The sequence below is a fragment of the Rattus norvegicus genome, chromosome 1 (assembly GCF_036323735.1).
Source record: "Rattus norvegicus strain BN/NHsdMcwi chromosome 1, GRCr8, whole genome shotgun sequence".
Classification (NCBI taxonomy): domain Eukaryota; kingdom Metazoa; phylum Chordata; class Mammalia; order Rodentia; family Muridae; genus Rattus; species Rattus norvegicus.
In genome coordinates, this window is record NC_086019.1 from 1450676 (window position 1) to 1466539 (window position 15864).

At 35.7% G+C, this 15864-nt stretch overlaps 1 pseudogene; it reads right to left on the reverse strand.

Moving 5' to 3' along the window:
• Nucleotides 1-3061: 3061 nt before the first annotated feature.
• On the reverse strand, nt 3062-15449 carry LOC134484843 (vomeronasal type-2 receptor 116-like; annotated as a pseudogene).
• Between the last annotated feature and the right edge of the window lie 415 nt (nt 15450-15864).

A 15864-nucleotide genomic window follows, 5' to 3' on the forward strand; every position in this document is an offset into this window, starting at 1 on the left:
TCCAAATATCTTCAATTCGGAAAAAATAAATCTGAGAAAAATTTCAAAGTATGCTTGTTGTCTTTTCATTTGTTTTGTTTTCCCATTTATTTTAAATCCGATCTGTGTGATTGCAGAGACTCATATGTTCATGAGTGCATGAGGACAAAAGAGGATTATGAAAATCAAAAGATATATTCATAGGTGCTTGTGAGCCTGGGAACAACATTCCCTTAAATAACAAACACTCTCCACAGTCCCAAATACAGAACATTTAATATTTCTATTTAAATTAAAGGTACAGATGCTTACAAATGCTAGATGTGATCTAGCACCACTCAGCATGGTTTTAACTTTGTTTCTCTAAATCCATTCTTGCCTCATCTTTCATATTGAGAATATTACTATCATTTGCCACCATGCCTGGCATTATGTTTTCATTAAAAAGCAATTACTTAAAAAACACTTCAATCATATTGTTTTGTGCTTAAGACCCAGTCCTTGATTTATATCAAATTAGGCAACAACTTTGCATTTGATTTCTGTTACTGTGCTAACAGAAAATTGGGGAATTTTAGGGTTCCTAAAATTCCTGTTTATAGAATTGTATTCCTGCTTATAGAATTGCATGGTAAAAACTTAAGCATGAACTAAAGGAAGCCATAGAGGAATAAAAATTACTGACTTTCTAAGTATGCTTTTCAACACAGCACTGGGCTGACAAGCCAAGTATAGCATTTCTCACATTGCATTGAGTCCAGCTACACTGATGATTAATCAAAGAAAGCCCTTAAACTCATGTTCTCATTTCCTTCTCTCAAATGATTCTAATTTTATCAAGGTTATAAAAATTAAACAGTACAATATTTTGCATATGCTTTCTCAAATGAACTTGTGGAGATGCATAATGTGAAAGTCACAAAGAAGAAATAAAAAAGACATATATTTAAATTAAATTAAATGAAAAAAAGAACTTGGTGAAAAAGTCATCTGTGGAAGGAACCTGATCTTAAAAATCTGTCAAAGGACTTCAAACTATTGCACATCATATGAGTACATATCAAACGTTGACCATTGCTGATGATGTGCTCAATGATTAAGTAGAATTTCTGAAAAAATTACTTGACACTGTTTTATCAGATTAACAAACTTCCTTCACAGTCAGGAAAATGTGACAGTATGCAGAAAATGGAGATTTCACATTTTATATATCTCCATATATAAAATATAGAAGGTGTGGTGGTCAGCAACCAGAAGCTTTAGTTCTAAATACTAGAATTCAAATTGGTAGAAATTACACTACATGTTTCCAGAGTAAAGGTAAAGAGTATAAAAATGAATGTATCCTCTTACAAAATTTTCCCTCACCCAAAGATACGAAACAAAACAAAACAAACAAACAAACTAAAAAGTTAAACCAAACAAAACCAACCAACCAACCAACCAAATGAACAGCAGCAACAACAGCAAATACAACATTAATAGTAACAACAACAAAAAATCCAGGGATTAGTGAAGAAGTTGGTGGGAAAGATCTTCAGTGTCAAAGGATGAGGAAGTTAGCTGTGAAGAGGAATATTCTAAGAAGAGGATAGGTAGAAAAAAAGTTTTAGGAATATGACTCCAAAAATAAAATCTGAGAAAGATTTATTACACTGTGCATGTCAGTATGGAAGGAAGAAAGCTTGCAAAGCTTTTAGGCTACACAACAATTTAAAGGGATCTCTAAGTAAGAGAATAGGACACATTGTCATTGCAAAGGAAGGAAACAAAGAATTGTTGGTTATGTAGTATTAAATGATGAGCCATGAGAACATAAATGTATGTAATTTTTGCATGGTTCCTACAGTTTATATTTCAAAATGTACATGTATATAAAATACATGTATGTATTCAGCAATATTTAATGATAAAAGAGCCCATGTGTTTTTTAGGAGTGCAGAGAGAGGTTAAAAAAAGGTGTGTTAGAATCAGGATTTGTAAAGTAAAAAAGCAATTAAATTACACTCTGAACAGTAAAGTACCAAATAACAGTAAAAAATAAAAAATCAAAAACCATTATTTTGAAAGAATGACACTATTTCACAAACAATTGTTCAGAAATAGTAGTGTGTTATGTTTTTTTATCTGTGTGTTTGTGTATGTAATATGAAACTAAATAATCTTTAATTATTCCTATTTGGATAAAATGCATGAGATTCTTCATCTAAAGTATTTTATATGTTTGCAGACTTCACTGACCAAATTTTGAAAATGGTAATTTGTACTACATTATTTTTCTTATCAATTTTTCTCAGTATATGAGACACTCTTAAATTTCGTAATGATGTGGTGTGTTTTCATATAAAGATCAAGAGCAGGCAAAATCTGACCCCCATACTCCTTTTCATATACTGAACTATTCTTAGTATGTTATTTGATATTCTGAATATCTTAATAGTATATTATAAATCTAGTCCAATATCTCATCCATAATATATGGCAATCCAATTCCCACATAAGGCAATTTACCAATTAGCTGATGTTTTAGTTTCTGTTGCTGTAAAAAACACCATGGTCAAAACATATATGAGAAAAGTGTTATTTCCCTATGTACCTTGGTCACACTTAATTGAATGAAGCCAAGAAAAGAACATGGATGAAGGGATTCAATGATAGACCATGGAATAATGCTGATCACTGGGTTCCTGTCCATCCTATGACAGTCTACTTCCTTATAACTCCCAGAACATCTTGCTTGGAGGTTGTCTTGCCTACATGGAGCAAAATCAACTTATACTAATCTGTAATTAAGAACATTTCTTAAACACATATCTACAAATCAAAATGATTGTAGCCTCTCAGTAATGGATATTTCCTGTTCTCAATATGTTTAGGTTTCTGAGAGCTCATTTGCCACCAAAACTTACTAATTGATATTGCTTTAGGCAGTGCTGTTCTGTGTTACAAATACTAGGCCTAGATATTACTTAATTTTCTTTGATGATTTATGAACACTTTTGTTAAGACAAAGCAAAATAGATATGTTGAGCATCATTAAAATTTTAAAACTCTCAAAGGTTCGATAAAGCAATTTATCTTTTTATTCCTGAAGAACATTTAAATCTGGTCGAAGTAAAAGAACATAACACTTTTGGATAAATATGCACCCAAGCAACCCTGCACTAGAAGCCAAGATGGAGAAAACCTCCAGAACAACCATAACCTTCCCCCTGGTGCTGTGGTAGACAGGGAGGAAGGTGATCCAAACACTGTAGAACACCAACATGCTGAATGTTAGGAACTTGGCCTCATTGAATCTGTCAGGAAGGTTCCTAGCCAAGAAAGCCACAGTGAAGCTCCCCAGAGCCAAGGAGCCTAAATATCCCAAGACAAAGTGGAAGGCAATGACTGAGCCTTTGTTGCAAGTGATGATTATCTTTCCATGTTCAGATTGCATATCTCTGTCAATAAATGGAGGAGATGTCACCAACCAGATTCCACAGAGAACAAGTTGGATTAGGGTACAAATGGGAATGAGCAAGTTAGTTGCCCCTTTTATCATCATCTTTCTTATCCTTCTCCCTGGAGTAGTGAGCTTGAAAGCTGTGACCACAGTTACGGTTTTGGCCAACACAGTAGAAATAGCAACTGTGAAAAATATTGCAAAGGTGGCCTGCTGCAGGATGCATGTGGCCTGGTTGGGATGTCCAATGAAAAGCAATGAGCAGAGAAAACAGAAGACTAGAGATATGAGCAGGATGTAGCTGAGAATACGGTTATTGGCTTTCACAATGGGAGTATCCCTGTACTTCACAAAAGTGACTAGTACTAGAATTGTGATGGCTGAAAAGGACAGGGCCAGGCAGCCTAGAGCCATCCCCAATGGATCTTCATAAGCAAGAAATGTCACAACTCTTTGGAGGCACTTGGTTTGTTCTAAGTTGGCATAAGAATAATCTGGACATCTCACACACTGCTCCATATCTGTTGGCAAAGAAAAATAATCCCTTATAAGGTATCATAATCATGTAGTTAATAATTATATATTTGTTTTTTTTCAAAGGATATATCAATAAATAATTTGGAGTTGAGAATATATTACACTCATTATTGCTTCACGGACTAATTACTTATGTTTCCTGTCTATTAACCTATGCTTTGTGATGGAACAAATCATCATCACAGAAATTGGAAAAGTTATCACTTAAACAAAAATGAAATAAAAATATGATGATTACTAATATGCATAATCTCAGTTTATTTTATTTCTCAATCCATAAATTTACTATTCAGAGACAAGGGTAGTATGCTGACATATTTATTGATGCTGGTGGATGAAAAACATTATGTATTTTGTTTGCTTTGATTATTGTGCACTTTGTGTCTACACATAGGCTTGTGAACATACAATGCCTCATTCAAAAACCGTTTGTGTATAGGAATATTTTCATGCTTGAAGCCGTATGTCTCATAAACTTATGCATGTCCTTCTTGTTGTGGTACAATTTCTTTTCCCCCAACTACACTTTCCATGGTTATGGATATAGAAGGTTATGGCATGAAGATTATTGATATTGACATTCATCCCACTTTCCTTATTTAGGCTGTGATTAATGATAAGCACTCTCCTATTTCTTGTTGCATTCTTGATATCTTCACTCTTTTTCTAATTCTTTGATAGGAAATGCCTAATCCTTTATGTCATGTAAGCTCTTAAAATATGTTTCACTAGAGAACACTTGTTGTTCTGAGCATCTTGTCTTTGTCAGGGACTAAGCTTGGCGACAGAAAGTTTGTGGACTGTAAATGTAGTCAAGATTCTTTGTACTAAGGATCAAAGAAGAATATACATCAGCTTAGGTTATGCCTAAAATTATCTTTTAAAAAATGTTAGACATGTGTATCCCCTAAGCATTTTCTGCATAGTATAAAAGCATTAACCATTATATTCTGAGAGACATGGGTTGTTTTTGGAAGAAATTGCAGGTAATTAAATGGGTTCAAGGGAAACTGATATTATTTAACCAATTAAATTTTGAAACATGGAGATTTTTGGGCTGTAGTTTCCATCTAGGACATATCATATTTCTAGTTTGTAAAGAGAAGATATTCAAATTCAGCAAATTTTTCTCTGCAAGCAAGAATGTAACTGTATCATTGGCAATCTCATTTTCTTGGCACTGTACACAATCAAAGCAGCAGTCGGCTGTTTGTTTCTGATGGCTTTTTCTGAATCCTGCAATACATGTCTCACTACACACTGAGGAGGGAACCTGAGGCAATACACATACAGACACACAGACACACAGACACACGGGCACGCACACACATATAAATATAAATTATATATAATAATATATATACATGAAATATGCACATTATATATGTTATATAAATATGTATTCAATATGTATGTCTCTGTGAAGATCTTGAATACATCATATATAAAATGAACTATAGATTAATATTTTGGAATTTAACAGATGTATTCCTCTGAAAATTTATTATTTTTTTTTTTTGGTTATTTTTTTCGGAGCTGGGGACCGAACCCAGGGCCTTGCGCTTCCTAGGAAAGCGCTCTACGACTGAGCTAAATCCCCAACTCCAAAATTTATTATTTTATATTACCCTGAAATGCATTGAATATCATACAATAATTTTGTCATGAATATTATATATGCAACATTTTAGGTATAACAATTTAAATTTTCTCCTTGCTAAAGTGATTATTTCAAATGTAACTTTTATGTGGCATCAGTTTTTCTCTTAAAAACTGATAAATAAAATAATAAGAACACAGAGTTGTATGGAAAGAGAAGGTAGGATATCTCAAGTAGACTTGTTCAATAAATAAGAAAAAAGTATGTCATATAAGACTCTCATACAATTAATGAACTTTTCCTAAGTGTAAAAGAAAACATTTAATCCCCATTCCATCCCACTCCCGCTCCTGCATCTATTAAAGAGCTCCCCAACACACTGGCCACTCTGGCCTCAATGATCTAACATTTTCATATTCTGTGGCATGCACCCTTCACAGGACCAAGGGTCTCTCTTCACTCTGATGGCAGATGAGGCAATATTCTGCAGAGGAGGGGAAACTGGGAAGGAGGATAATATTAAAATGTAAATAAATAAAATTAAGGGGCTGGGGATTTAGCTCAGTGGTAGAGTGCTTACCTAGGAAGCGTAAGGACCTGGGTTCGGTCCCCAGCTCCGAAAAAAAGAACTAAAAAAAAATAAGTAAAATTAATAATAAAAATCTATAAATTAAAAAAGTTTTAATCTAGGAAAATACTTCTCATAATGAATCTATGCTATACTTAATTAGGCTACAACTATGTTCATACATAATCAGTTTATATATAGTTTATATGTAGTTACAATATATATATATATATGTGTGTGTGTGTGTGTGTGTGTGTGTGTGTAACTGTAAATATTGCTATAAATTTAAAAAATATGTTTCTGTAGGGTAGGGTAAATAGTCATATGGATGCAATTGACCATAGTATTCAGAGTCCTTTGATCCCTATAACCAGATCAAATGAATTTCAGTGTCATTAAATTTTGGTGCTTGTGACTGAGAATGGTCATTTGCAAGAGTATTAATTGGTCTTGACCACAGGGATATTGTTGAGTGCTACCCATTTTAAAATTTAGATATCTTTCAAAAAATAAAAATTGTAGTGTACCTAACAATGTTTCTCCTGTGACCCACTCCCAGTCTTCAGATATATGAAGTTGTTGACTCTGTGGCAAACAAGGAAAATAGCTTCCTATTTTCACTTTTAATCCAAGGCCTTTTGGAAAATTCCAAATGATGAAAATGTCATACTTGGCACACTGATTTTCCTTATGACTCATGTTCACCAGCTCTCCAACAGGGTTAGTAAATACCCTAGTTTTCAGCAAAGAAGCCACCTGAAAGAGATGAATCATTATATGCTTACAAATGCAGATCAATACAGAGAATACCAAATTGAGAATGTCCCATAATTTTTTAATGTCTTTCAGAAAATACAGGTATATTATAGTAACCCCATGTAGTAAAATACACTATACTGTATTATTACAAGTTATAATTACATGTTATATTGTATAATTACAATTTAATATACTTCACATAAATTGTTGCTGGTTAAGAAAGCTAGAATAAATGATTACCAGAGAACAAATCACATGGTATGTGTACACATGTTTGTCTAAAATAATATTTACAAGCTAAAGCCAAATATGTAAGAAAAAAGGGGGAGTTATAAAATCTGGAAGTTTTGGAAGTAAAGAATGGTAGTGGGTCAATCATGGACATACTGCATAGATGTATGAAATACCCATTAACTCAATGAAATGTGTACTCTTAATCATACGTGTTGTTATAAATATTATTAATTTAAATGAATAGCTATTATCAGAGCACATGTACTCATTTTGAGAAATTCTTCTTGAGAAAAATATTCTAGTCTAGTTATCACTTAAGGATTTTGTGATGAAACTCTTGGCTCCTTTTAAATTTTGAACTTATTTGGTTAAATGTTAAAACAAATTTTCACATAATTCACTTATATTTATGAAAATGTATTGTCTCCTATTAAAATTTATCACTGTGCATGATATATATCCATGTAAAAAATTCATTTTGGAGTTTTGCAATATAGAAAACTTTATACCAAGAGATAACCTGTAACAAATGTATGTGAACTTCTCAGTGGCCTGAAAGGTCACATTGCTATACCTAAGCATACTGAAATGTAAGAAACGTTACCTGCTGACAGTCAGTGAATAGTCCTTTGGGTTTGGCCATTTCCTGAGACTCTACTTGTTGAAAAATGAGTTCGTGATAGGTGTGGGCCACAGCATACCCAGCATTATACAAATTGTAACCTTCTTCACTCAGGACCATGTCAAATGTGTGCTGTGTTAACCATTCCAATGGGTTTTTCAACATAAAAAAATCCATTTTCTTCTTGTTCTTTGAGATTGAACAGTTAAAATGATTCCACTGCAGCATAGACTGCGAAATATCTACTGGATATTTGGATGTGTTTATTGTTTGCATAAAAATTCTAAATATAGCAATGTCATTGTGGTGGTGGGCAAAAATGACAGTCCCGTGGAAGAAATCAAGGCTGAAATCTTTATCATATGTGATGACATCCAATTGTGAAGTTGTGATCCAGATTCTCCGTGCAATTAAATATGCCCATCTTCTAAAGCTGAGTTCTTGAGTGGAGTTCATTTTGCCATAAACGATAACAAACTTTGATGAAGATGTCATAAGTTGTTGGTCATATATCTTAAACTTTGTGTTGTATAACTGAATGCTTTCTGGGATCATAATCACAAAAGCTAAACAGATCACATGCCTTTGCATTTCTTCTCTCAAATCTGAGTGAAACTGAATACCTTGGTCATCATCTGTGATGACCAGTCCTATCCAAGTCCATTCAAAATGAAACATCAAGGAGACCATGCCATGAAGCAAATATGTTTCCTTGGTTGCTATCTGATAGATATAGGGAAACTGGTCATGGTCACTCAGGTTAGGATTAAATGGTCCAAAGAAAATCTAAAGAGTATAGAAGAGAGGATGAAACATCCACATGAGGAAGATGATTGTTAGGGGGTTTGTACATAAATACAAGTAATGCAACTCACCGTTCAGAATTCAGACTGAGGGTAGTAAGATTACACAATACATATCATAGATTTTTACTGATATATTCTAGAATATTCCTGACAAAACTCTATGTTCTAGAAAACAGCTTTTCCTGTTTGCCCAGTATAGTTATACAATCTGATTATTTTATTCTCTCTCTCTCTCTCTCTCTCTCTCTCTCTCTCTCTCTCTCTCTCTCTCTATCTCTCTCTCTCTCTGTGTGTGTGTGTGTGTGTGTGTGTGTGTGTTTAGCAGCATACCTATAAATGCATGGGGTCCAAGTTTTCTTGTAGGCACATGTAAATGGAATTTAAATGTTGGTAATTCGTCCAGTGTCACACATTATTACCTTTGGTGTTCTTGAATAAATTGATAGTTTTAAGGATGTTGTCCATGATGGTCCTCTAAGGCCTATATCACAACGTTGCTTTATTCCACAGAAATAATTAATTAGCTGAAAATTGTTGTTTTGGTTTGAATATGCTTTATCCAGAAATCCCAGTGTATCTTCACACAGGCCAGCAATGATGGAAAATATCAAAGACATGTTGGATAAAAGATAGGGATTCTTGTTGATCTCATCATTTGCAAAAAACATTACCAGAAAAAAATTCATATTTTCTTGCTGGTATCCTAAAACCAAGCATAATGATGATTAAGGAAGATGCTTGAAAAAGAAAATTTCAGTTGCAATTAAGTTTGTATCAAAAGGCATTCTAAGGGGTTGGGGATTTAGCTCGGCGGTAGAGCGATTGCCTAGCGAGCTCAAGGCCCTGGGTTCAGTCCCCAGCTCCGAAAAAAAAGAAAAAAGAAAAAAAAGGCATTCTATATTTCTGTCTAAATGTCATGAAATGTCTCATAATTTAGAGATCTTAAGATTAGAATACAATTTAAAAGTTCATAGACCCATGACACTAACCTATGATAAATTTTGTAACTTTGACAGTCAATAAGGGGACTATTTTACCTCTGAATACAATATTCTGACTACATTAGCATCCAATTGATTAAGACTGTTATAATATAATCTTGGAGATATAATTCCACAAATACAAAATAAAAAGCATGCCTGGGATGAAGCCTACTTTATCATGGTGGATGATTGTTTTGATGTGCTCTTGGATTCGGTTTGCCAGAATTTTATTGAGTATTTTTGCATCGATATTCATAAGGGAAATTGGTCTGAAGTTCTCTTTCTTTGTTGGGTCTTTGTGTGGTTTAGGTATAAGAGTAATTGTGGCTTCATAGAAGGAATTCGGGAGTGATCCATTTGTTTCAATTTTGTGGAATAGTTTGGATAATATTGGTATGAGGTCTTTATGAAGGTCTGATAGAATTCTGCACTAAACCCGTCTGGACCTGTGCTCTTTTTGGTTGGGAGACCTTAAATGACTGCTTCTATTTCTTTAGGAGTTATGGGGTTGTTTAACTGGTTTATCTGTTCCTGATTTAACTTTGGTACCTTGTATCTGTCTAGGAAATTGTCCATTTCCTGTAGATTTTCAAGTTTTGTTGAATATAGGCTTTTATAGTAGGATCTGATGATTTTTTAATTTCCTCTGAATCTGTAGTTATGTCTCCCTTTTCATTTCTGATTTTGTTAATTTGGACACACTCTCTGGGTCCTCTCGTTAGTCTGGCTAAGGTTTTATCTATCTTGTTGGTTTTCTCAAAGAACCAACTTTTGGTTCTGTTGATTCTTTCTATGGTCCTTTTTGTTTCTACCTGGTTGATTTCAGCTCTGAGTTTGATTATTTCCTGACTTCTACTCCTCCTGGGTGTATTTGCTTCTTTTTGCTCTAGAGCTTTTAGGTGTGCTGTCAAGCTGCTGACATATGCTCTTTCCTGTTTCTTTCTGCAGGCACTCAGCGCTATGAGTTTTCCCCTTAGCACAGCTTTCATTGTATCCCATAAGTTTGGGTATGTTGGACCTTCATTTTCATTAAATTCTAAAAAGTCTTTAATTTCTTTCTTTATTTCTTCCTTGACTAGGTTATCATTGAGTAGAGCATTGTTCAATTTCCACGTATATGTGGGCATTCTTCCCTTATTGTTATTGAAGACCAGTTTTAGACCGTGGTGGTCTGATAGCACGCATGGGATTATTTCTATCTTTCTGTACCTATTGATGCCCGTTTTTTGACCAACTATATGGTTAATTTTGGAGAAAGTACCATGAGGAGCTGAGAAGAAGGTATATCCTTTTGCTTTAGGATAGAATGTTCTATAAACACCCGTTAAGTCGATTTGGCTCTTGACTTCTCTTAGTCTGTCTACGTCTCTGTGTAAATTCTGTTTCCATGATCTGTCCATTGATGAGAGTGGGGTGTTGAAATCTCCCACTATTATTGTGTGAGGTGCAATGTGTGTTTTGAGCTTTAGTAAGGTTTCTTTTACGCATGTAGGTGCTCTTGTATTTGGGGCATAGATATTTAGGATTGAGAGTTCACCTTGGTGGCTTTTTCCTTTGATGAATATGAAGTGTCCTTCCTTATCTCTTTTGATGACTTTTAATTGAAAATTGATTTTGTTTGATATTAGAATGGCTACTCCAGCTTCCTTCTTCTGACCATTTGCTTAGAAAGTTGTTTTCCAGCCTTTCACTTTGAGGTAGTGTCTGTCTTTGTCTCTGAGGTGTGTTTCCTTTAGGCAGCAGAATGCAGGGTCCTCATTGTGTATCCAGTTTGTTAATCTATGTTTTTTATTGGGGAGTTGAGGCCATTGATGTTGAGAGATATTAAGGAATAGTGTTATTGCTTCCTGTTATATTCATATTTGGATGTGAGGTTATGTTTGCTTTTCTTCTCTTTGTTTTGTTGCCAAGACAATTAGTTTCTTGCTTCTTCTAGGGTATAGCTTGCCTCCTTATGTTGGGCTTTACCATTTATTATCCTTTGTAGTGCTGGATTTGTAGAAAGATATTGTGTAAATTTGGTTTTGTCATGGAATATCTTGGTTTCTCCATCTATGTTAATTGAGAGTTTTGCAGGATACAGTAACCTGGGCTGGCATTTGTGTTCTCTTAGGGTCTGTATGACATCTGTCCAGGATCTTCTGGCCTTCATAGTTTCTGGCGAAAAGTCTGGTGTGCTTCTGATAGGTCTGCCTTTAAATGTTACTTGACCTTTTTCCCTTACTGCTTTTAATATTCTTTCTTTATTTTGTGCATTTGGTGTTTTGACTATTATATGACGGGAGGTGTTTCTTTTCTGGTCCAATCTATTTGGAGTTGTGTAGGCTTCTTCTATGCCTATGGGTATCTCTTTTTTTAGGTTAGGGAAGTTTTCTTCTAAGATTTTGTTGAAGATATTTACTGGTCCTTTGAGCTGGGAGTCTTCACTCTCTTCTATACCTATTATCCTTAGGTTTGATCTTCTCATTGAGCCCTGGATTTCCTTTATGTTTTGGACCAGTAGCTTTTTCCGCTTTACATTATCTTTGACAGTTGAGTCAATGATTTCTATGGAATCTTTTGCTCCTGAGATTCTCCCTTCCATCTCTTGTATTCTGTTGGTGAAGCTTGTATCTACAGCTCCTTGTCTCTTCTTTTGGTTTTCTATATCCAGGGTTGTTTCCATGTGTTCTTTCTTGATTGCTTCTATTTCATTTTTAATTCCTTCAACTGTTTGATTGTGTTTTCCTGGAATTCTTTCAGGGATTTTTGTGATTCCTCTCTGTAGGCTTCTACTTGTTTATTAATGTTTTCCTGTGTTTCTCTAAGGGAGTTCTTCACGTCTTTCTTGAAGTCCTCCAGCATCATCGTCAAATATGATTTTGAAACTAGATCTTGCTTTTCTGGTGTGTTTGGATATTCCATGTTTATTTTGGTGGGAGAATTGGGCTCCGATGATGCCATGTAGTCTTGGTTTCTGTTGCTTGGGTTCCTGCGCTTGCCTCTCGAAATCAGATTATCTCTAGTGTTACTTTGTTCTGCTATTTCTGACAGTGGCTATACTGTCCTATAATCCTGTGTGTCAGGAGTGCTGTAGACCTGTTTCCTGTTTTCTTTCAGCCAGTTAAGGGGACAGAGTGTTCTGCTTTCGGGCATGCAGTCTTTCCTCTCTACAGGTCTTCAGCTGTTCCTTTGGGCCTGTGTCTTGAGTTCACCAGGCAGGTCACTTGCAGCAGAAAAGTTGGTCTTACCTGTGGTCCCGAGGCTCAAACTTGCTCCTGGGGTGCTGCCCACGAGTTCTCTGTGGCGGCAGCAACCAGGAAGATCTGCGTCGTCCTTTCCGGGAGCTTCTGTGCACTAGGGTTCCAGATGTTGTTTGGTGTTTTCCTCTGGCGTCCAAGATGTGTGTGCAGAGTGCAGTCTCTTCTGGTTTCCCAGGCGTGTCTGCCTCTCTGAAGGTTTAGCTCTCCCTCCTACGGGATTTGGGTGCAGAGAACTGTTTATCCGGTCTGTTACCTTCAGGTTCCGGTGGTGTCTCAGGCGCAGGGGTCCTGCCGCTCCTGGGCCCTCCCCTATGGGAACCCAGAGGCCTTATACAGTTTCCTCTTGGGCCAGGGATGTGGGCAGGGGTGGGCAGTGTTGGTGGTCTCCTCTGCTCTGCAGCCTCAGGAGTGCCCACATGACCAGGCGTTGAGGTCTCTCTCCAAGGGGTTTTGGGAGCAGAGAGCTGCTGCGGGCCGGGATCCGAGGTTGTGGGACTTCCGATAAACACAGGAAGTGCCCGGTCCTAGAAGAATTTTGCCTCTGTGTGTCCTGAGTTCACCAGGCAGGTTTCTTGCAGCGGAAAAGGTTTTCCTACCTGTGGTTCTGAGGCTCAAGTTTGCCCGTGGGGTACTGCCTAAGCCCTCTCCGCGGCGGCAGCAACCGGGAAGATCTGCGCTGCTCTTTACGGGAGCCTCCATGCACCAGGGTTCCAGATGGCGTTTGGTGTTTTCCTCTGGCATCTGGATGTGCGCAGAGTGCAGTCTCTTCTGGTTTCCCAGGCATGTCTGCCTCTCTGAAGGTTTAGCTCTCCCTCCCACGGGATTTGGGTGCAGAGAACTGTTTATCCGGTCTGTTTCCTTCAGGACCCGGCGGTGTCTCAGCATCCTTTTGGCTCCTATACATGTCAACATGAAGTCACCTTTTAGTGTGTTGCTACTATTTTAATTTTGTAAAAGTGGATTGAAATTTCTCTTAACACTTCAGGTCTCCTAATTCTTTAAGGTCCTTTAATAGATGTCTGAACCCTATGATCTTCTTTCATTTCAAATGTGTTCCTCTGCCCAAGCATAGTTGGCAGTTCATCTGTCATCTGTTACTATTAGCAAATACCTCTCATCAGGAGTAAAACACCAAACAGGCTCTTTTGCTGAAATTTTCACTTTTAATTGAATGTTTGAATCTATGTTTTTCTTTCTAAACCTTAAAAGTGTATTGATACAATTCATATATTTGTAAATTTAAATCTTATTATGACTTGTAGAAGTGTCACTAATAAGAATGTCCACTATTTTTTCCAATGAGATCTGGAATGATACAGAATGTATCAGAAATTGAATTTCTACTGACCTAACACAGAATTACAATAATGTGAAGCCACCACCAATATCAAAGTGTACAAAGTATACTGTTGCTAACAATTAGAAAATATTTTGTTTAAATCGGAAAGACACAAAAAATGAATAAGAAATGGGATGAGAGTCAGGGATAGAAAAGTGCAGAAAACTTCAGTTTATTAAAGAATGAAATCACAAGCTCATGGATTAGTTAAAATTTGAGTGATTTCAACATCCCTTCTCTCATGATTTGCAGGCACAAATGATATCATCTCACACTTGGAATCTAAGAACTATGTAGCCACATTGAGAACAGCTTCTTATCAACAAGAAGTACATTTAGTCTCCTAGATTTTCCATAATTTTACATTTTTTTAAATTAAGAAAAATATTGAAAATCTATATGATGCAAGTAATAATTCTAGTAAGTGACTGAGTGTTTGCATCACTGGATGAAAAGATATTCTGGTAACAGAATAAGAAATCTGGTAGGCATTTTCCATATTCAGTGACAGCTCCAGAATGACAGGAGGAGCTCATTTAAAGAGTATTTTATAATGCAAGGCAAATATATATATATATATATATATACATATATATGTACATATATACTCATAAGTATATATGTAATAATATACATTTAATCATATATAGTAGACATCATTCCACAACCACCACCACACGTTTCAATGTCTGAGTGTATGCCCAACTTTTAGAGGCCAAAATTAGATAACCATTTTATTGAGGCCTTTAGATGCATGCTTATAAAGGAATGGTTGGCAGAAAATTGAAAAGAGGCAGTGATGCAGTCTCTTCATATTGAGATTTTGCCAAAAGTGGGAATTATGAACTCAAGGTAAAGGTAAAAACCTATTTCAACGTATATCAACAAAGATTCAAGAGATAGAATCCAGTCTCTCTCATTTTCCAGCTTTGTGAACTTGAGCCAATGTAGTAAAGCTAACGTAAACTGTGACACATTTGAAAGTATCAAAACATTGATTGAAGTTATAATTAATATTCTGTGGTTCCTAAAGTTACAAGGGGAAAAAAAGACAGGATCTTACAGGGTGTGTGCAGTTATATACTTCTAATTCATAATATTGAAACAAGAAATTAAGTTAGTAACTTACCTAAAATTAATAATGTGATTATAAAAATTTTCTTCAATAGGGCTCTCAAGTGTAAAAAGGACAAAACCACACTCATTTTGCAAATCTCCATCATTAACTTCTCTCTTCTTTATCTTCCAAAAGCAATTGGGTTCAGTCAAACTGCACAAGATGAGACAAAACTTCAGGGAAAAAAAGGCAATAGTGAAAGCACACAGCTTCTTCATGTCTGCTAGGATCTAGCATGGAGCAATTGTGAAACCTGATTCTTATGCAGGCAAACATAACACACACATTTACACTAGTTTGTATATTTTAAGGCTTCTGCTGATGGGCAATCCACTTAATTATATTCAACAGTTTCTTTCTGTTCATCCTATGTTCTGCTCCCTGGATACAATGGGAAAATTCTGACATCAAGCTCTACATCTGAGGTCTGAAGACTTTTGATCAAAACATTTCCAGAAACATGTTTTGAAGATAATGTTCTTCATCCACAGCTGCCATGATTTCATTAAAATCCATGCCATAAGTATTCCAAAGGCCAATCTTCTCTTCAACATCCTTCAACAGACCATGTGTCAACAGCAATATTTATGAACCCAATAGATTTCCTCAGAACTTTTATAGTAAGACAAGAGT